This window comes from Aulonocara sp. 'chitande type north' Nkhata Bay, linkage group LG13 (assembly GCF_057382095.1).
Source record: "Aulonocara sp. 'chitande type north' Nkhata Bay isolate Kocher_YH1m ecotype deep benthic linkage group LG13, A_spYH_male_GT1.1, whole genome shotgun sequence".
Taxonomy (NCBI): domain Eukaryota; kingdom Metazoa; phylum Chordata; class Actinopteri; order Cichliformes; family Cichlidae; genus Aulonocara; species Aulonocara sp. 'chitande type north' Nkhata Bay.
The window spans coordinates 20257720-20265616 of NC_141356.1; the positions used below are offsets into that span (position 1 = coordinate 20257720).

Sequence of the window (7897 nt, forward strand, 5' to 3'; positions counted from 1 at the left end):
TACCCCAGCACATCTAACCTATTAATTTTGTTGGCAAATATATTAACCCTATGGGAACATCTCTTGCTGTAGTTTTAATGTTTGGATTTTATTCATCATACTTTTTTCTAGTTCTTAAATGTCTATTTCTGAAATGTCTAAAAATTAAAATCAATCAAATTCACACCATAAGATAAGGTGCTTGTGTTACAGAAGACAAAAATCAAACATTTAATTTACAATATTACTTATTCAGATGGTTCCTTTTGTGTCCTTTTGTTCAACAGAAAGAGACCTCGTTCTTGAAATCCAGTTGATATTTGTGAAACTGAGGCATAAAGACTATCATAATGGCACTACTTTAGAAGAGAAAAATAAATGACTTTCAGCCCTAGTAATTACATCCAAGGGGATAACATTCTTTTTATAGACACTATACAATTTTGGATTAAGCTTGTTATTCAATAAAGCTTTGGTTAGCTTCAACCTTAATCTGTGAAGCATAGCCTGGACTGAGTTGAGTTGAGGAGAGTTGAAGTGAGGAGAGGAGAGGAATGTCCAGACAGTGGCAACCCCTTGTCACTAGGGTGGCTGTTGCTATGGTGACATGTACTGCAATGATGAACCAACCATGCCAGGGGAAGCACCTGCCAGACAACATTTATTTCATGCCCTTTCATTTCAGAGGCAACAACAAAGACAAAAAAATACAAATAAGGAAAAGAAACTTTAAGAAAAGAGAAAAAGACTCAGTGGAGGCAGACACATAGCGAGTGGCAGCATTCAACGAATATGTGTTACATAACAGCAGAACCCTGTTTTTATTATTTACTTTGTTTTGCAGAAGTGATGTTCTCACTATAATTTTGAGATAGTGTATCCAAGAGCATCAGTTGCCACACCTATAGAAAACAATGTGCGTTCAAAATAATAAACAAACTTACTACTTAGTAAAAAAATTTAATATATAAATTTAAAATATTTTTTCAGTATATGAGCAATCTCAATATGATGGGAATATTATAGTTTGCAAGCACAAGACACTACATTGGCATGTATACTCCACAATGCAATGTAGTGATATTGATGGACGAGTAAACTGGGATTTAAAGCAAATATACAATTTTTCCATTTTTAATTTGTCTATCCATAATTTAAGTAGTGTTACCATGGAAATGCATTTCTGAAAGAGTGACTTAACTAAGACAAGCTTAGAAGTGCATCCAAAAGGATAAAAACAACTGAGATTCACTCTTAAGTTGTTGAACCATGATATTGAGTACATAGAGCACAGTATGGGATTTTGAACTCAATGTAACTAGAAGAACTATACTTACAAGGTGTTGTAACTATACAACACGTCTCAGCACATATTTGGGCAATTGATATAAAGCATTATCTGAATTAAGTTTATTGTCAGTTCATTTACGGGGACATATAAATTGCATCTCTATAATCACCAGTAAGTTCCACCCCAGAATAAAGCTTTAAATTGCTTTTTGTCCCCAGAATTATACTTCTTCCAGGGACATTGAGGGTTGCTTGAGAGCTCTGTGTTTCTCTTTTAACAGTCTTTGTTACAACTGAGAACTACAGAATACTTGATGAATTCCCCCATAATTTACTCTGAAATTGTGATGAAAGTGGAATAATTTCAACACTTTATAAGCTCCATCTGCTTTAACTTTGAACTGGAACACTTTCAGCTTGACGAACACTAATACAAGCAATGCCAGTTCTTACACAAGTTAAGCTATCTACACTGCTCAAATCCCCACTCATGTCTCTTAATATTGCAAAGGTAAGAAACAGACCCAAATCCAAATCCACAGGTCTGCCTTAAACAATTTAATCTTTGTTGTATTTTATTTAAAAAAAAACAAAAAAACAGATCACATTTCAGACACCAGCATTTTCCAACCACTGTTCAAGGAAAGAAAGCTAAATATCTTTCTTGTAACATACTAACAAGCATACCTGCAAACAGGTTTTTTCCCCAGGTTCTCTAATATTTCAAGACTCTCCTGGCAAACTTCTGTATTTGGCATGACCCGCAAACTTTCTACTAAAAAAAAATCAGCAAGTTTTGTGTTCCTCTTATGTTGCCCAAGTTGCCAGACTGTCTATGAAACACAGTCTTCATACACACAACCACACACTACATAGAACTTCAACCATCTGGCAGCAAAACCTGGCAACACACATCCCAATTCATGGGTCTGTGCAGCTAGTCTCTGCACAGGCAAATTCGTTCATTGCTGAATTACTAGCTGGCATCCGAGCTGTTGTTTCACCACTTATCTCTTCTGATTGTGAAAATACTGTAAAGACTAAGACCAAAATAAATAATTGTGAGTTGAGGTATACATACTACTCTTCAAGTGTGTGTAATAAGGACTGGTTTACTTCAGTATAGTTGGAAAGAAAGTTCACCGATCCATAACTCATAACAAAAACATAAAAACATAAAAATTCATATAAGCTAGCCAAACAGCACTGGTCTCTCTGTTCAGCTGACTGGAAGATGATATCAAATGAGACTGTGTAAGTCAAGCATGTTGAACTGATTCCCAGTCTCTTACCCACAGTAAGGAATATAGTTTATTAATTTAACTCTGGTGTTAATCTGTACTCAATATCAACAGATACCTAAGGTATTAAGACAGAAAAAGTTATATCACTAATTGATATAAATTTAAACAGTAATAAGGAAGAATGTCTGCAAGTAGATTTTTTTGCACTACTACGATAGAAACTGAAGCCTAAGTGGAAGAGAGTCTACTGTACTCTAAGCAAAGCACCAGTACACGATATACAAATATATAAGACTAAAATATGCACCATTACTGGTGTAGCTCTACAGAACAAGTCATCTACAAAAGGAGATATACACTGACGTCGCAAGCTATCACTATTCTTTAGCTAATTCTATATGTAATCAGCTCTAAAAGGTAGAACATTCCCATCAAACTCAGGTCAGGACAGTACACCTCACCTCAATTCACCTTTCATCACCCTTCCTCACCCACAACACTGGCCTCATGAAAACTCTGGCTGACATCCACAGCAGCAAATCCACAATCTAAATTCCTAAATGAAAGCCAGCCTTTGGCAGGACCTCAAGTGTTACACTCTGTTAACACAGAAAGTGCTTTAGGTGTTGTTGTCCCCCCCCCCCCCCTTAGATGGTCTGTTTAATCCGGATCTGATATGAGAAATTCGCTTCTATTTTAATCAATGAAGCTGCCTTCACAGGCTACTTAGGGTTGAAGTCTATTTTCTTCTCTTCATAAGCATTTAATGATGCGAGGGTACATTCGATGGCGAACACTGCCAATACACAGGTAAGCACACTACACTGATGCTTCTGTATGAAGTGCTGCTTTCATTAGAAGAGACGGAAAATAAAATTAAAAATAAAATGATTAGTCAATTGTTGTACAAGTGCTTAATCTTTTGCATCAAGCAAACATGCTGAGGATGGTTATCAGAGTTTCTGAAATGTAAGTTCTTCCTTTGTATGAAAAGCCTGAGATGTGGAATGTAATGTAACTGTTATTTATTTGTTATTATTAAATGAAAGTGAATTTAACTAGAAAGTGAACACATGAGATTAAATGTTTGTGTCTAGATCTGTGCTTTATTTTCTATACAAATCCTATCAAGCTGAGTGTTCACAGTGCTAAAAGTCCTAGACCCAAAACTGGCCTTGGTACACAAGTGTTTTTTGATTTTTGTTGCGTTCTTTGTTCAAAACAGTTCAGGTTTAGGAACTTGTCAAGGTCACTTCTCTCTTCTTTCACTAACCAACTGAAATCAGAAGGAATGGGACTTAAAATATCAGCTCTGCAAATAACAGCAAAGGAGAAAAACCTGAGAAGCCTTGTGTAGCCTAGCAACAAAAGGTGCTGGACAGATGCATTTGATGCACTAAAACTTTCTCTATATATGTACTTATGACTCTCTCGTTTACTCCTCACTTCAGCAACTGGTGAGAAAACTTAAAACTGAAACTAGGTTTCTACTTTAGAATCAACAATAAGACTTGTTCAGTTCAATTTAACTCAATTTTATTTTTATAGCACCAAATAATAAAAACAGTCACCTTGAGGCACTTTAAATTGTACGGTAAAAACCCTACAATAATACAAAGAAAACAATCAAACGACCCCCTGTGAGCAAGCAGTTGGCAACACTGGGAAAGAAAAATGCCCTTTTAACAGGAAGAAACCTCCAGCAGAAGCCGGCTCAGGGAGGGGCAGCCATCTGCTACAACTGGTTATGGGTGATGAGAGGAAGACAGGACAAAAGACATGCAGAGATAATACTAATGAATGATTAAATGCAGAGTGGTATAAAAAGACATAGTGAGTGATGTTAGTGCATCCTGGGAAGGCCCCAGCAGCCTTGGCCTATTTTATCGTAACTAAAGGTGGATTCAGTGTCACCCAGTCCAGCCCCCGCTCTATGCTTTGTTATAATGGAAAGGTTTGAGGGTGGGTGGGCGTTGCAATGTGCAAGACTTGTTGCTTGAAATTTTATGTCATTACTGGATTATGGTATTGGTATGTTATTTATATGCATGCATAACCTCAATGTTCACATATGCTGGATTCTGCCTATTATAGAAATGTATAGACTTAATTTTTCCATTAATGAAATATTATTATTATTTTTTACTATTATTGATACATCCCTCGTTTGAACCTCTGGTCAGATGGTGTCTTTCTGTACTGAGATCGCATGTTCGTCCTCCCAAATTGGCTGGAGGTGGGGATGTAAGTTAGATAAAGTGCTTAAGTAGATAGAACAAAGTGCTTGTAGTGTAAAGCACTTCAACTGGTCATTGAAGTGCTTTACACTACAAACACTTTGTTCTATCTACACTACAAGCAAGAGCAGAAAAGTGCTCTATAAATTAATTTTTCCTTTTCATTAGAATTCATGTACTAACCATTTTTCAGACTTTATGTAAAGAAACTATTAAATCAAACAATTAAAAAAATATATACTACAGTTAAAAAGTGGGTCAATATTTAATGTTGAGTGTTGCAATACACATACTAAACAGAGGCTATTATGTTCAAAACCAAAGTAATGAATATGCCGCGGTGGTTACCTTATCGCCACTCAGTATCTCTGTGCATTTGATCAGATATGCGTTTTGTTTTGCTCTAAGTTTCTTGAGAGTTTGCATTAAAAAAAAAACCATTGCAGGGGAGCCTTTAAGGTTGTAAACTGACATTTTGGTGAAAAGGAAAAGTATATTCCCTATTTACATTAAGGAGAAGTATATGGAAAGAAACAAACCAAAGGATTACATTAAATTGAACAATTATAATCAGTTTGGGCCTAATTAATTGACCTAAGTTGTTTAAATTAAGCATTTGTATTAGACATGCGCCAACTGACCGGCCAGGCACCAAATCGGTCAATTGCCAGTCTTCTCAGCTCAAAACCAGTGATCGGATGGTCAGCCTCCCATATGACCTATTGCAAGCTCAGAGCCAGCAGAATCAGTATGAGCAAAGAATCAAAGCACTTTTGAAGAAAATTATAAAAATGAGTAATAAAAGAGAAAAGGGTGAAGTTACAAACATTAGGTAAATAATACAAGTGCCTACCCTTTGTCATGTTACATAAATCTGGGGCACCTACTTTTCTTTCATAGGGTAAGTTAAAGGTGGGTAAAAGCAACTCATTTTCAGTTTATTATCTGTACATCTTTCCAGTAGCAAAGCATTTTTTTTATTTTTTTTATTTTTTGAGAGAGAGAGAAGATTCTGTAGCCTTATTGCAGTTTGGGGATTTTTGTAATGATCTCTTTGACATGAAGATAATATTTTGTTCTGATACAATTCTTAAAAAGAAAATAAGAATCAATAAAAATTGGTAAGCAGGTTTCCTCTAATTTCTATTCTGCTTGGGCTCCTAAATCGATTATAATCCAAATATCAGGCTCCAAAAGTAAAAATTTGCAACACATATTGTTTACTAATTCAACCAGCACTATTCCCATTATTATCAACTGGATTATCTACGAGTGTGGCACACCCTCTTAATTACTTGCCGTAACTTGTGTAGGCAAATCGAGCCAGGCCTAGTCTGCCGTTTCTCTGCATACCGCGTACATGCAAATCATCCCGATATACTGCTGCCTCAAACTGCAGTGATGTATCCAGCAGGTAGGATGAATATGATTGATTAAGACACACAGGTACCACCACTGCAATACCTGCGTCACGGTGATTTGAAACAACTGACGCATATCACACGCAGGCAGAAAACTGCACGCACGATAAACGTTTAAAAACACTACTTTTTATCCCCCGCCTCAGTTTTCCCTTGTGAGCGGTCAAACACACCTCGCTAATGTTATCACGAGGCATTATATTACTAGCTTTAGCGTTGCTCGTGCCGTGTTTACTGTCACAACAGTGTGGCTAGCTAACAGTATTACCTGTAGCCGCAGGTGCGGTAGAGGTGGTGGTGTGTGGTATCCCTCTTGCACCTGCTGTTGACAGGACGGCTCGGGTTATTAATTATTTTTTTCCACGCTTCTTAAGTGAGGAACACTAAGCTATCCTGGGACTGCAAGCTAAGTAAGCTAAGAAACCGTCGTCGGTTCACGTTACGAGCCGATGCAGAAATAATCGTTTGCAGACACATCAAACGGATTTCCGCGGAGCTTTCGTTTACCGCAGCCAACGGTTGTTTTGACTCTGGTGAGGAAAACCGGTGACGTCACTCAGGGAAACGGCAACCCCATTTCTGTTATGTCCCCATCCCCCCACCCACATTCTCACACACACGCACGCGCGCGCACTCCCTACCGTCTCGTCTCGTTCTCCCGTTTTCGATTTTAACGGTTTCAGTTCTGTGTCTTGTTTTCCTTCCCTGTGGAGCTCTCTCATCATCTCATCCCAACACCCCGTGCGTCTGTGCCGGCTAATAAGCCAAGTATCGCGAGAATTAAGTGCTTAGGTGGTTTATCTGCGAGATAACTGAATCACAAACCCAAACATATCATCAGAAATAAGATGTGAGACAGACTTTATCGATCCCAGAAGTTTGGTGATTGTTGTGTCACAGTAGTCAAGACATTACACAGCCTATGACAATAGCTTAAATAAAGAAGAACAGTATGACAAGGGCAGAAAAATTGGAGCACAATTTTTAAAATAGAGCAATACCATGATGTTGTCTAAGTAGTTTTTATTTTTATTTAATTTTTTCCCTTTTTTAAAATTCAAGTTAGTATTATTTGGTTTTCTCGGCTGGAAATAACACGAGTTCTTATTCTCTGAAATTTTTAAATTTCATTTTAGTTTTTATTTCTTTTAGTGTTTTTGTTAGTCTCTTAGGTAACACCTTATAATAAGCCTATCATTAAGGGCTCAAGTCCCCTGTAATAAAACTTCATTTCCACTTTTTTATTTGAAATTACAATGTAATTATATTTACCTGCAAATACTTTAAGGTAAGTACACTAGAATAAGGGAGCACCAAGTCAGGTTTTTATGGGAAACAAAGAATTAATTACATTGTAAGTAATTTTAAGTATAGGGCAAGTGAATTTCAGTACAGCATAAGTCATCTTCAGTACACCATAGGTAAGTTTAAGTACAGCGTAATTTTATTGTGTTTTTTTAAACAACATTTCCCCATCTTAAATCTTACATACTGTACTGTACTTCTCGCGCAGGCCATATAATGAAGTGCTTTAATCTCGCTTTCTTACGTGCTTATTTAATATTCATTATGTTAATGTGCATGATGGATGTTCTATTATACAACTGTGCTTTTATCATAATAATCTGTGATAATGTGATATTTAAATGTGATCATGACTATTCTTTTTGTAACTTATACAAAAACAAATACCATTAAAATTTAAAATATCAAACTTCACAATCAC

The 7897-nt window shown here is 36.6% G+C and overlaps 1 protein-coding gene across 8 annotated transcripts in view; it reads right to left on the reverse strand.

Moving 5' to 3' along the window:
* akt3a (AKT serine/threonine kinase 3a) overlaps positions 1-6945 on the reverse strand; it is a 61395-nt gene extending 54450 nt beyond the window's left edge. For 6 of the 8 annotated variants that reach the window (XR_015124426.1, XR_015124428.1, XR_015124427.1 and 3 more), the window contains exon 1: positions 6440-6762. The gene's annotated coding sequence lies outside the window, so the exon portion shown is untranslated. Of the gene's footprint in view, positions 1-6439; positions 6763-6812 lie in introns of those variants that run through there. The other 2 variants (XM_086259092.1, XM_086259091.1) reach the window with 2 other exon arrangements.
* Positions 6946-7897: the final 952 nt, after the last annotated feature.